Source organism: Equus asinus, chromosome 14 (assembly GCF_041296235.1).
Source record: "Equus asinus isolate D_3611 breed Donkey chromosome 14, EquAss-T2T_v2, whole genome shotgun sequence".
Classification (NCBI taxonomy): domain Eukaryota; kingdom Metazoa; phylum Chordata; class Mammalia; order Perissodactyla; family Equidae; genus Equus; species Equus asinus.
Genome location: NC_091803.1, coordinates 12,726,512 through 12,742,053, shown reverse-complemented (window position 1 = coordinate 12,742,053; position 15,542 = coordinate 12,726,512). Strand labels below are relative to the sequence as shown.

Sequence of the window (15,542 nt, the reverse complement as noted above, 5' to 3'; positions counted from 1 at the left end):
CTCAAAATGGAGCAAAGACTTAAACATAAGAGCTAAAACTATCTAACTTTTGGAAGAAAACCAAGGAATAAAACTTCATGACTTCAGATATGGCAATGGATTCTTAGATATGACATCAAAAGCACTGGCAATAAAAGAAAAAATACATACATTGTACACCATCAAAATGCAAATTTTTTTCTTCAAAGGACACTAACAAGAAAGTGAAAGATACCTAAAAAATGGGAGAAAATATTTTTAAATCATACATCTGATAAGGGACTTTTATCTAAATCATCTAGAGAACTCTTAGAGCTCAAGAACAAAAAGCCCAACAACATGGCTATAAATGGGCAAGGCTTTGAATAGACATTTATCTAGAGAAGATAGAAAAATGGCCAACAAACATGTAAGATGTTGTTCAACATCACTAGTCATTAGGGAAATGAAAATCAAAACCACAATGAGATACCACTTCACATCTACTCGGATGGCCATAATGAAGAAAAAAGAAAAATATTGACCAAGTGTTGGTGAGGATGTGGAGAAAATGGAACCTTCACGTGTTACTGGTGCAAATGTAAATTGGTATTGCTATTGTGGAAAACAGTTTGGCAGTTATAACTATAACTCAGCAATTCTGCCCCTAAGTAAATACTGAAAAGAATCAAAAACAGGTATTCAGATTTAAAAAAAAAAACTTGTACATGAATGTTCGTTGCAGCACTATTCACAACAGCCAATAGGTGGAAACAACCCAAATGTCCATCAACTGATAAATGGATAAACAAAAGGTGGAATGTCCATACAACGGAATATTATTTAACCATAGAAAGAAATGAAGTACCCATACATGCTATGACATGGATGAACCTTGAAAAGAGTAATGCTAAATGAAGAAAGCCAGTCACAAAAGACCACATATTGTATGATTCCCTCTATATGAAGTTTCCAAGCTAGCTAAATCTATAGAGACAGAAAGCAAATGAGTGGTTACTTAGGACTATGGGAGTGGGAGGTGGTAGTTAAAACGTACAAGGTATCTGTGTTGACAAAAATGTTCTAACAATTGACTATAGTGACTACTGCACATAACTTTGAATGTAATAATTTTTTCAATTTCAATGGATTATAATCGACATACAGTACTTTATAAGTTTAAGACATACATCATAATGACTTGACATATATATTGTGAAAAGTTAGTTAACCATCACCTCATATAATTACAAAAAAAATTTCCCTGGTAATGAGAACTTTTAGGATACACTCTCTTAGTAACTTAAAAATATACCACACAGGAGTGTTAGCTTTAGACATTATGTTGTACATTACATCCCCAGGAACTATTTATCTTACAACCGAAAGTTTATAAGTTTGGACCACCTTCTCCTAATCCACCACCATCAATCTCCCCTTTGGTAGCCACAAGTCTGATCTCATTTTCTCTGAGTTTAGTGTTTTCAGGGGCTTTTTAGGTTCCATAGATAAATGACATCACACAGTACTTGTCCTTCTCTGTCCGACTTATTTCATTTATCATAATGCCCTCAAGGTCCAGCCATATTATCACAAATGGCAGGATTTCCATTTCTTTATGGCTGAATAGTATTTAAATTTAAATATAAACTACATTGTCTTCATTCATATATGCATGGATGCTTAGATTGTGAAAAAATTGAATTGTATATTTTAAATTGTTTAATTATATGATATAATAATTATATCTTAATAAAGCTCTTACAAAAAGGAAGAAAGGAAGGAAGGAAGGAAAACAAAAATAGTAGTCCACATACGTATTGAGAGGAAGAATGGATCAAGGAAATCAAATCTTAAGAGCTTCTAAGTATTTTCCACAAAAGGATCTTGTGGGTTATTGAGGGAATCTATGTTCACTCCAAATGATGTGCTAGTAATCACATCCATGCTGTAGGCCCCAAAGATGCTGAGGAGACAAAGAAAGACATGGAAAATTAAAATCAGTGTGTCTTTTCTTTCTTTATACAACACATGCAGCAAGAAGTGCTTTTTAATTCATACGCGCAGGCAAGGGTTAAAGAGACCCACACTTGCAGAAATTTCTGCTGGAACATCTGAAGAGTCTGTGCTACCATCACACTCACTCATGAGGTGTTTACCAGGTGCCAATCATGCAGCTGGCCCTGTGTTAGGTGAGCTGGGGGCAGTAAGGCATCTTAGAGCCTCCTCTGAGCCAAAGAAGCTGAGTCATAGACAGATGGAGAACAATAAACAAACAAACTACAGCAGTGTGTTTTGAGTACAGGCAACAGTAGGTGTATAAGCACCATGTCTGAGCAGAACAAGGGGCTGAATAATTAACTCTTCCTAGGGGAGCCAAGAAAGGTGACACCGATCTGGCTCTTGTCTCACCACAGGACCTATGGTCAGAGCTGATTCTTCTTTAGCACATTACAGAACGGTTACACCTGTTTCAAGTTGCCAGGAGCATCATCCCTCCTTCTCTAGACCCCTTCTAAGGCTCTTGGAAAAAAAACATTCTTCCTCAACTCCAGTAATCTCAGGTTACACTGAGGACAGACTCATTTCTGTAAATGTAAAAACTAAGGATATTCTTAGTTAAAAAATAATGATAATAAATCACTCCAAAATTGATTTGGGGGATGATCATATGTCCCAGTTTTCCCCAGGACAGTCTCAGCTTACCTTTGTTGTTCCTGCATAATTAAAAAAAAATCCCAGCTTAGGCAATAAATGATATGATCTCCCCACCCATAGCCTGTACAGGGCCTTCTCCCTTTGAGACTTTAAGAAGGAGAAGTGGTGAGAAGATTTAATACTTAGTATTTTGCTGGTATACTCAGAAAAAATCATAAAGGGGTTTAAGTTGTTCCAAGTTCCACATCGTAACTTTCCTACTCCACCCACTGCCTGCCAATATGTATCAAGTGCCTTCCTCTCCCACCATTCCATACCCTGTTAACTTAAAACTTTCACAATCATGTTTCCTTCTACTAAACTATGTAATTTTGTCCTCCAGAATATCCAAGCTAACAATTAAGCAGATAAATGAAGCCTAGCTCATGTACACAGGAGAAAACCAGTTCACTCCTGGCTTCCCTGCCTTATTGGGCAATTGACTCCTTGGGTGGCCCATTGGAGTTGTGGCACCACACACCTATATCTGTTTGGTCACTAGAATAACTCAACAGTGTGAATTTTGGCTCTGTGGCTGGCTGCTGAAGGGTCTCGTGATAGAGCTCAGAATCCCAACAGACTCTCTCCTACTTACTCTTTCATGGTGATGGGTTTGCCTTTCTCTGCTTCCTTCCTCAGGTTCCTCAACAACATATCTCCATACTGGCCAATGATAGGGAACATCTAGAAACAAAATACACCACCATCCAAACTTCAATGTGGAGACTCAAGTCCTTGAAGGACCTGGCTTCCGCAAGCATGTAGCAGTAAGTGACATGGTATAATAAATGTTATAATGTCTCTTCTAGGAAATAAAAATAAAATGCCATTTTTAGGAAGGTCAAATTCAGCAAAACACCCCCTTGGAAAAAGACTAAAGTCTTATTATCTATCTGACTCAAGATGAATTATTTAAGCTTCTAATTAAAAGTTCTACTTTCTTACCTCCTTGAGCTTCCCACTGGTGAAGGTTGGAGACAGTAATGTTCGTATTCTCTTCCATTTTTCATCCTCAGCTATAGTGATGGCATTTTTCATAAGTCCCATTGGACCAAAAGACTAGACTCAAAAGTAAAAGACATTTTGCCCTATGTAAATTTTGGAGGTCTCAACAATTATGAAAATTTCTTAAATTAGCATCGAATATTCAACAAATATTTTGACTTTCTACTTAGTAGTCAACCCTATGCTAGATGCTCAGCAAATATTTATCCCAAAAGCCTACGTTCCTGTGAAGGTGAAGGAGACATCCAGCCATCTTATGTGGTTTCCAGCTTTTATGTTCTTTTATACTCATTTTAAATGCAAATGACTCACGACATAGGGAAACTGTTCTTCCATGAGAATAGACAGGAATAAGACCTAGTTCATCCTCCAGGGCTGCACAGAGTGGAAAGGGATTGGTGAAAGATAGATAGTCTTGGAAAACTCTATGATGCCTCAGACTAGTTCTGTCTTTACATATATGTACAGCAAAAGCAACCCAGACAAAGGGATTTCTTGAAACAGTGATTTTTTAAAAAAATATAGTAGTTAAAACTTTAGTAATCTATTTGATATTCTGAAGAAAAGATACAATCACATGGCAATCCCTTTCCATTACTTTTTTTCTCCAGGGACAGAAAGGAAAAGAAACAGATCATTCTATTTCTCAGCTTGGGACTGGCCTAAAAAGCCAGCCTACTTGAGACTTTCTTTCATCTTCCAAAACTATATTTTGTTTTAAAATGGATATCTCCAACACCCATTCATGATAAAAACTAGGCAGAGAGGGAAATTTCATCAACTTCATAAGGAACATCTATAAAAATCACAGCTAACGTCACACTTGTGATGAAAGACAAGAGTGACATCACCAAGATGGCAGAGTAGGAGGCTCAAGCATCTATCGCCCAACAAAGAGCAGCAATTATACAGCTATCCACAAATGAAAATAGATCTAGAAGAGATCAGGAGCCCACTTAAGAAGCTTCAGCAACACAATGGAGCCAAAAAAAGAGAGAGAGAGAGAGAGAGAGAATACTTGCACAAATAGGTAGGGAGAATCATTTCTCTTTGCCTGCATCATTTAATCCCACAGGCCAGCACTGCTCATTGCTAAGAGGGAACTCGCCAGACTGAAAGAGTTCCCCTTGCTGGGAATAGCACGGCAGGGCAAGTGACCCGTTTCTGCAGCATTTCAGGGCACTGGGCAAATGAATTTCTTTGATTTCAATACATCCAGAGACTACAGAGCTGAAACATCTTGACACAGCTAGCAACAGAGAAGAATGTCAAGGACTGCCAGTATCAGCCATGCAGTTGGAGTGATCATGAATATCTGTGGCCTGCTTTGCAGAAGAGACTGGAGCCTTTGCTGCTGAGGAAACCAACAGCCAGCATAGAAATTGAAGATGCTCTGCAAAGCACACCACTATGTAAAACCATCAAAACACAAAGGAAGATAGGAAGAAGTGCAGAAGAAAGAACAAAGGATCTATGAACACCTGCATATACAAAATAGCATTAATAAGTTCTTTCTATCAGTAATTATTTTCAATGTATATGGACAGAGGAATAAATAAAGACAATGTGGTGTATATATATACAACGGCATATTATTTAGCCTTTAAAAAGAAGGAAGTCCTGCCATTTATGCCAACATAGATGAACCTGGAGTACAACACAGTAAGTGAATTAAGCCAGACACAGAAGGACAAGTATCATATGATCTCATTCATATGTGGAATGTTTTTTAAAAAGGTCAAAATTATAGTAACAGAGAGTTGAATGGTGGTTATCAAAGTCTAGGGAGAAGAGGAATGAATGATATTGATCAAAAGTTACAAACTTACAGTTATAAAATGAATAAGCTCTGAAGACCTAATGTACAGCATGGTGACTATAGTTAGTAATGCCGTATTGTTTACTCGAAATTTGCTAAGAGTAGATCTTAAGTGTTCTTAACACACACACAAGAAAAAGTAACTATGGGAGATAACGAATATGTTAATTCATTTGTGGTAATCATTTCACAATGTATACATATATCAAAACATCACATTTTACACCTTAATTACATATATATATATTTTTCATTTGCCCAAAATAATTTAATAAAAATTTAGAGATGGTGAAAAAATGAATGCTTCCCCCTAAGATTAGGAACAAGGCAAAAATGCCCACTCTCACCACCATTCCTCATCATCATATTGGAAATCCTACCTGTTACAGTAAGACAAGAAAAAGAAATAAAAGGCATATAGATTGGGAGAAAAAAGAAGTGTCCCTACTTTCATATGACATAATTGTCAATGTAGAAAATCTAAAAGAATATTTTTTTAAAAAACCTCTAGAATTATAAATAAGCTCAGCAAGGCTGTAGGCTGCAAAATCAACACGAAAATCAACCACATCTCTATGTAATAACAATGAATATGTGAAAATACTTTGAAAATACAATACCATATACAATTACTCCAAAGAAAATGTAGTTCTTCAGGTGTAAATTTAACAAAACATGTACAGGATCTCTATGTTGAGAACTAGCAAATGTTGGTGAAAGGAATCAAAGAAATGTAAATAAATGGAGAGACATACTGTGTTTATGGATTGAAAGACTTGACCTAGTAAACATATAAATTTTTCCCAAATTGATCTATAGACTTTATCAAAATCTCAGCATTTTTTTGTAAACATAGATAAGCTTCTTTTAAATTTGCATGGTAAGGCAAAACACCTATTATAGTTAAAACGATTCTGAAAAAAAATAAAGTGGGTGGAATCACTCTACATGATGTTAAGACTTACTCTATAGCTACAGTAAGAAACATTGTGTGATACTGGTGGAGGGATAGATACAGAGATCAATGAACAGAATAGAGAATGAGAAATAGGCCCAACTGATTTTTGACATTGGTGAAAAAGCTAGTCAATGGATGAAAGAGAGCCTTTCCGAATAAGGTGCTGAAGCAATTAGACATTCACAGGCAAAATTTTATTAAAAAAAGAAGCTTGACCTAAATGTCACACCAGATATAAAAATTAACATAAAATGGATCATAGACTTAAATGTAAAACATAAAACTATATAATGTTTAGAAAAAATAATATGAGAAAATCTTTGGGACCTAGTGCTAGGTGAAGAATTTTCAGACTTGAAATCAAAGGCACAACCCATAAATGAAAAAATTGATAAATCCACCTCATCGAAATAGAAAAAATGTTATGTCTGCTTTTTGTTGTCCTTGATAAGAGGAAAAGACAAGCTACACATCATGACTGTAAAAGAATAGTAAGAGGGAGTTTTATGGTGATGGAAGAGTTGTATATCTTGAGTGTGGTGGTCATTACACAAATCTACATACATGATAAATATCCACAAAGCAACATACAGAAATGCAAAAATGAGTATGCATAAAACTGATGAAATCTGAATAAGGTCTGCAGATAGTACCAACGTCAATTTCCTGCTTTGATACTGTACTACAGTTATGCAAGTTATTATCATTGGGAGAATCGGGATGAAGGGCATGTGACATGGCACCACCCTGTACTTCCTTTTTGGCAACTTCCTGTGACTCCATAATTACTTCTAAATAAAAATTTAATAAATAAATTTTAAAATGAAAAAGATTGGAAGCCTACCCGCCGGTTTGTGAAGAGAGAATAACATTCTTTCACTAGTACTGTTTTGATCATGTCTGGATCTGTGATAGCCAACACGGGCTGTCGACCATCATAAAACCTGTTGGGAAAACAAAGCGGATAAAATTTAATAAACAGATTCTAGAGCTGGAGCCACACCTGGAAGTCCAGACTTTCATCCTGATGTCACATAATCCATAACCCTAGAGGTCATGGTTTCAAATAACATTAGAACATTTGTTAAGTTTAGATAGTGTGTACGTGGTTATTTCCTATACCATTCTCCATAATTTTTAGTATGTTTAAAATATTTCATTATAAAAAAGAAGTTAGCAAATAAAGGAAGGCAAGTAAATTATCTAAGAAAAAAAGGTTTTTTTATTTTTTTATTTTTATTTTTTCAATTGCAGTACCATTGCATTATAACATTATATAGCTTTCAGGTGTTCATGGTAATATATATCGTATTCTGTGTCGATTACATCATGTTCACCACCCAAAAACTAATTATAGTCCATCCCTTCACATGCGAGTCTAATCACCCCTTTTGCCCTCCCCCCATTCCCCTACGATCACCAGCAATCCAATGTCCATTGCTACGTGTTTGTCGTTGTTTTTGTCTTCTATTTATGAGTGAGATCATTCGGTATTTGACTTTCTCCCTCTGACTATTTTCACTCAGCATAATACCCTCAAGGACCATCCATGTTTTCACAAATGGCTGGATTTCATCATTTCTGATGGCATAGTAGTATTCCATTGTGTATAAACACCACGTCTTCTTTATCCATTTGTCCCTTGATGGGCATCTAGGTTGCTTCCAAGTCGTGGCTATTGTGAATAATGCTGCAATGAATGTAGGAGTGCATGTATTATGCCTTTGCATTTTCGAGTTCTTTGGATAAATACCCAGCAGTGAGATAGCTGCATCATATGGTAGACCTATTCTTAATTTTCTGAGGATACTCCATACTGCTTTCCATAGTGGCTGCACCAGTCTGCACTCCCACTAGCAGTGTACCAGGGTGCCCTTCTCTCCACATCCTCTCCAACATTTGTTGTTTCCTGTCTTGTTAATTACAGCCATTCTGACTGGAGTGAGGTGATACCTCATTGTAGTTTTGATTTGCATTTCCCTGATAGCTAATGATGCTGAACATCTTTTCATATGCCTGTTGGCCATCCATATATCTTCTTTGGAGAAATCTCTGTTCAGATCTTTTACCCATTTCTTAGTTGGGTTGTTGGTATTTTTTGTTGTTGAGCTGTATGAGCTCTTTGTGGATTTTGGAAATTAACCCCTTATCTGATATATGGTGTGCAAATACCTTCTCCCAATTGTTAGGTTGTCTTCTCATTTTGTTGATGGTTTCCTTTGCTGTGCAGAAATTTTTAGTTTGCTGTAGTCCCATTTGTTCATTTTTTCTTTGGTTTCCCTTGCCCAGTCAGACATGGGACTTGAAAATATACTGCTAAGACTGATGTCACAGAACATACTGCCTATGTTTTCTTCTAGAAGTTTCATGGGTTCAGGTCTTACATTCAAGCTTTTAATCCATTTTGAGTTGATTTTTGTGCATGGTGTAAGGTCATGGTCTACTTTTATTCTTTTGCATTTGACTGTCTAGTTTTCCCAACAGGATTTATTGAAGAGACTCTCCTTCTCCATTGTATGCTCTTGGCTCCCTTGTCGAATATGAGCTATCCATAAATGTGTGTGTCTACTTCTGGGCTCTTGATTCTGTTCCAGTGATCTGTGTGTCTGTTCCTGTGCCAGTACCATGATGTTTTGGTTACCATGGCTTTCTAGTATATTTTAAAATCAGGGAGTGTGATACCTCCAGCTTTGTTCTTTTTTCTCAGGATTGCTTTGGTTATTTGGTGACTTTTGTTCCATATAAATTTTAGGATTCTTTGTTCTATTTCTGTGAAAAATGTTGTGGGAACTTTGATAGGGATTGCGTTGAATCTACAGATTTCTTTAGGAAATATGGACATTTTAACGATGTTAATTCTTCCAACCCAAGAGCCTGAAATATCTTTCCATCTCTTGGTGTCTTCTTCGATTTCTTTCAACAATGCTTTATAGTTTTTGGTGTACAGATCTTTCACCTCTTTGGTTAAGTGTATTCCTAGGTATTTTATTCTTTTTGTTGCAATTGTAAATGGGATTGTATTCTTAATTTCTCTTTCTGCTACTTCGTTGTTAGTGTATAGAAATGCTACCGATTTGTGTATGTTGATTTTGTATCCCATGACTTGACTGTATTCGTTTATTGTTTCTAAAAGTTTTTCAGTGGCTTCTTTAGGGTTTTCTATATATAAAATCACGTTGCCTGCAAAGAGTGACAGTTTCACTTCTCTTCCAATATGGATCCCTTTCATTTCTTTTTCTTGCCTGATTGCTCTGGCTAGGGCTTCCAATACAATGTTAAATAAGAGTGGTGATAGTGCACATCCTCATCTGGTTCCTGTTCTTAGAGGGATAGCTTTCAGTTTTTCTCCATTGAGAGTGATATTTGCTGTGGGTTTGTCATATATGGCATTTATTATGTTGAGGTACTTTCCTTCTATACCCATTGTATTTAGAGTTTTTATCATAAATGATGTATCTTCTCAATGCTTTCTCTGCATTTATTGAGATGATCATGTGATTTTTATTCTTCATTTTGTTAAGGTGGTGTATCATGTTGTTAGATTTGCAGATGTTGAACCATCCCTGCATCCCTGGAATAAAACCCACTTGATCATGCTGTATGATCTTTCTAATGTATTGTTGTATTTGATTTGCTAGTATTTTGTTGAGGTTTTTTGCATGGATGTTCATCAGTGATATTGGTCTGTGATTTTCTTTTTTTGTGTTGTCCTTGTGTGGTTTTGGTATCAGGACAATGTTGGCTTCGTAGAATGAGTTAGGAAGCCTCCCCTCCTCTTCAATTTTTTGAAAGAGTGTGAGAAGGATAGGCATTAAGTCTTCTTTGAATGTTTGGTACAATTCACCATGGAAGCCATCTGATCCTGGACTTTTATTTTTTGGGAGGTTTTGATTGCTATTTCAATCTCCTTACTGGTGATTGGTCTATTCAAATTCTCTACTTCTTCTTGGTCCAGTTTTGGAAGGTTGTATCTTTCTAAGAATTTATCCATTTCTTCTAGATTATACAATTTGTGGGCATATAGCTTTTCATAGTATTCTCTTATTATCTTTTGTATTTCTGAGGTATTCATTGTAATCTCTCCTCGTTCACTTCTGATTTTATTTACTTGAGCCTTCTCTCTTTTTCTGTTGGTGAGTCTAGCTAAGGGTTTGTCAATTTTGTTTGTCTTTTCAAAGAATCAGCTCTTGATTTCCTTAATGTTTTCTATTGTTTTTTAGTCTCTATTGGGTTTATTTCTGCTCTGATTTTTATTACCTCCTTCCTTCTGATGATTTTTGTCTTTGTTTGTTGTTCTTTTTCCAGTACCTTTAGATGCGTTTTTAGATTGTCTGTTTAGGATTTTTCTTCTTTGTTGAGGTAAACCTGAATTTCTATAAATTTCCCTCGTAGAACCGCTTTTGCTGTATCCCACAGATTTTGGCATGTAGTATTTTCATTTTCATTTTTCTCCAGGAATTTTTTGAGTTCTCCTTTGATTTCTTCATTGACCCAATCGTTGTTCAGTACCATTTTATTTAATGTCCACACGTTTGTGGCTTTTCTGATTTTCTTCCTGTAGTTGATTTCTAGTTTCATATCTTTGTGGTCAGAAAAGATGTATGGTATTATTTCAATCTTCTTAAATTTATTGAGACTAGTTTTGTGGCCTAATATGTGATCAATCCTTGACAATGTTCCATGTGAATTTGAAGAGTGTGTATTCTGTGGTTTTGGATGGAATGTTCTATGTATATCTACTAAGTCCATCTGGTCTAATGTGTCCTTTAAGGCCAGTGTTTCCTTATTGATCTTCCGTTTGGAGGATCTATCCATTGGTGTAAGTGGAGTGTTAAAGTCCCCTACTGTATTCTGTTACTATTTCCCTTTTTATGTCTGTTAATAATTGCTTTATATATTTAGGTGTTCCTATGTTGGGTGCATAGATATTTACAGGGTTATATTTTCTTGTTGGATTGTTCCCTTTATTATTATGTAGTGCCCATAAATGTCTCTTGTTACAGTTTTTGTTTTAAAGTCTATTTTGTCTGATATAAGTATTGCTACCCTCGCTTTCTTGTCTTTTCCATTTGCATGGAATATCTTTTTCCATCCTTTCACTTTCAGTTTGTGAGTGTCTTTAGGTCTGAAATATGTCTCTGGTATGCAGCATATACATGAGTCTTCTGTTTTTATCCAACTGACCACACTAAGGCATTTGATTGGAGCATTTAGTCCATTGACCAATGGTCTATTGTCCAATAGTTCATTGACTAAATAGCTACTTAAAGTAGCTATTAATAAATATGTATTTATTGCCATTTTGTTACTAACAAAAGATTTATTAAGAAGACTCCACCAACTCATTCATGAAAAATTATAATATTGAAGTTATATCAAAAATGTAATAAATACATATGACATAATATTAGATGAAAATTGTAGGCATACTGACACAAATGTGGAAAAATGTGTCTACAAATAGAAAAGGATTTGGAATGCTCAAAAAGTGACAGTAGAATTCTGAATGGTTTCATTCCCCTATTTCTAAAATCTCTAAAAAAGGCTCTCGACTGAGATTGCCTTCCACTCCAGGAAGCTTCATCATAACAAGTCTAGCTAATGGAAGTTTCCAGAATACTCACCCCCACATTTTTCCATATTTCTTAAAACATTTCTTGTCAAAAGCCAAAACACCCTGCAAGGAGAAACAAAATTAGATTATTAATCTAAATGTAATAATCTCTACTTATAACTGGGACAAAAATGACTTGAATCCCATGAAATCAAGCTTACTATCTTTCACTGATAGAGGGAGATTTTATTCAAAGAGGTCTTAGAGGAAAGGACAGAAAATAGAGGAGATATTTGAATGGAGAATCTAAAGTGATTCTAGAATTTTCTCCGAGTATTGTAGATACTAAATGATTTACCCATGCCTATGAATACTAAGTAACTCCTTGTCTTTCTGAAGTGATTTTGCTTGTGCATGTGTTGTCTCTGAAATCAAATAACTCTTTGAATTATTACCTCCATGGGCACAGGAGAAAACTGAAGCAGAGGGAAAGTTAGAATGGCCTGCACACTCTTTGAACTCCTAGTTAAGAATCTTTTTCTTTTATCTCATGAGTTCTCTCTCTAGAATTCTAACAGAATTAAGAAGTTTAAGACACTAGTGACCTCTTTGGTCTAGCAGATTTAATAAGTCTAACGCATGTGTATTGAGTGAAAAAGTACATGCTAGAAATAGTTTTATCAAGTAAAAAATCTGGTATTATGTAGAACAAAATTAAAACACATCAATTAATTTTAAAACGTCATCAGTCAGAAAATACATTGCCAATGTACCGGGAATTCCTAACATTTATTTCAAAGAATTAAAACCAGGATTTAAATTTCCTGTGTTCCTGATTTCCTCCTCTGAAAAGAAAATTGAGACACAGATTAAATGTGATACAGAGGGGGCTTCCTTACCCACATGTCAAAATTATCTCCTCTCCCAACCTGATCCATGATGCCAGGAATCCCACCATTGAAAGGAATTCCTCCACTGGATGGTTTTGATTCATCCTCCTGTACTGTAACTTAAAGTTAAAAATATTTAAAAAAACAAATTGGTTTTTGGGGCTCATGCCTTTACAGGCTACTAGCAGATTTCATATCAGGGGAAAAGAAATCTCTATACTGATGATAACCTTCCCAGAGAATGGAAAGAAAAGGTGAAAGAAAAGAATACAATTCAAGATTTCTTCCAAGTCTCCTCTGCTCCAGACATTCCCCATTTAGGGGTAAATAGTTCTGTATATTGCAGGATGGGGTAAATGAGTCTTAGGAGAAGATTCCTATAGAAGAGTCACAGAAAATACGGAACAGCTGAGTCTGAGGACAGAGTAGAGCAATCTCCAGCCCACCTGAAAAGTCTAGGTGTTCAAGGTGCCTTGTGTAAATGATACCAGGTGGTGGGAAGGGTGGGTAACAGGAGCCACCTGAGTAATACAGGGACAAGTCCTACAAGTTTCTTGGAGCAAAGACAGACATTGGAAGGTGAAGTAAATGACACAAAAAGCCAAGCCACTTCCTCCTGCCTCTGGGAGCCCCAGACCTTGGGATGGAGATGAGGACCCCACTGCAAAGGGGCCAGTTGCTTATAATCTGTCTCTGCTGAATTCTGGTTGACTAGTCTAGGTCCAAACTGGTAGTCAATAGGAAGATCATGCCCAGGAGAAAATAGTATCACTAAGCCTCAAGGCCATAGACATTGACAGTTGGAAGGGAAGTTTACTATTTCAAGGGATCTACATAAGATCAATAATAACCCTTCAAGTGTTTGTAGCATCAAATGCCTAAGGAATTTCCCCTTTATTAACACTTTTAGTCTTCAAAACAGATAATGGAAAGGGGTGCCTGATTAGCACCCCAAGTCCAAGGTTAAGAGGACATGAGCCTGGACAGTTACTCACAGATAGAGGAGCACTAGACTGGTAGCTAGGAGAACCCACGTTTCCATGGAAAGGCTTGGGATCAGGTCCATGGCCACTTTCCTTCTGAGATTCTCTCCTCTGAGTTCTACTTTCAACAGTCTGTGTTACTGTTTGCAGGCCTCAGTGTACAGAGCTTCCCTTCCAGCCCAGAGGAGATTCTGTGAGACTGGAAGATTTGGGTGCTGGGAAAGTGGGTGGGGCTAGGGCTGAATCCAATAGAACGACCACTTGTGCTCCATGTGCAGGTGTTCTCTCTGCCATGATAGTTGACAAAGGATCATGGACATTGCGCAGATGACCTCCCTTGAGTTCATATTCTGTGGTAAATAAACAGCTCAATCAGTGTTATCAGTAAGCCCAAAGGTTACAGAAACTCAAGTAAACCCACCAGCCTTTAATCTCTAACCTGCCCTTGACTCCATGGGTGCATGCATTCCAAAACACTTGAAATCCTACAAAAAAGCTAGGACTACAGATCTTTACCCATGCAGTTTTTTCTGCCTAGAAATTCCCCTGTGCCCCTAGAAGGCTCCTTCTCATCCTTCAAAACCCAGCTCATCAGGACCCCCTCTGTTAGTGTCTTTCCTCACCAACCTGCTTGAACATATTTAACCACTTCCCCCTCTGGGAAGCTTCTATCTTCCATACAAAATTCTATTATTGCCTTCTCTACCCTCTAGCACCATTGATGGTTTCTATACCAAGTTCTCCTATCATATTGAGAGGTGCTCAAGGGCACAGTCTGGGTATTAGTCACCATTGTGTCCCTAGTCCCTAGCAGAGTGCTTTATGCAGAGGGGACATCCAGAAAAGTTGGTGTAGTTGAGTTGGTAGACATGGGAATACTGAGCTACCTGTGTGCCCTTTTCCTGTGGCTTAGACAGCAAGTTAGATAGATTCTTGATTATATAATAGCCCCCTTTCTCTGGACAGATCAATATCCAAGAACAATGAGTGTGAATGAATGGAGCAAAGAGGAGAACAGCAGCCTGGATGGCCAAGTGGACCCAAACCACCCTAGCCACCAATAATATGACAGGCATCACTACAGGCAGTACACATCACCCAGGACTAGAGTAGATGATGAGAGTTTTTTATTAGGGGCAAAGGAGTCAGAGAAGATTGCTTTCTGCTTTTGGACAGGGGGAGGATTTTCTAATGGGTGGTAAGGAGTTCATAAGATGAGTTCTAGAATCTCAATCTCTGTCACCTGTTAGCCCCCCCCCCAACTACATACCTGATGGGAGAGATCTGAGGGCTGAGCATCTGAAAATTACACCACCCATTATCAGCACTCTGACCAATGTTCTGTGTCTATTTGGCCTGAGAAACCATGGATCATGTCAAAGAAAAACTCTCAATGTTTCTTAAAACCACAGAAACAGAAGACATTTAAACTGTATTTGTGCACTTCCTTCTCTCTTTATCCTTCCTCAATTTCAGCCCTTATGCAGAAGGTGATACTCACCCATCACCAACTGTTTCCATCTCTCTAACCTGAAAGTCCCCAGGGCTTCCCAAAACTTGCCTGAGTAGGTAGACATCTCACTGGTAAAATACAATAAGTCCCAACTATCTCACTCACCTCCTTTTACTTATTTAGGAGCTTGTCAGCAGCCTGAAATTTATACTGTCACACCTTGTC

General features: G+C 37.1%; 1 pseudogene; it reads right to left on the bottom strand.

Annotated features, from left to right (window-relative positions):
- LOC106825159 (cytochrome P450 3A12-like) overlaps positions 1 to 14,811 on the bottom strand; it is a 28,117-nt pseudogene extending 13,306 nt beyond the window's left edge.
- Between the last annotated feature and the right edge of the window lie 731 nt (positions 14,812 to 15,542).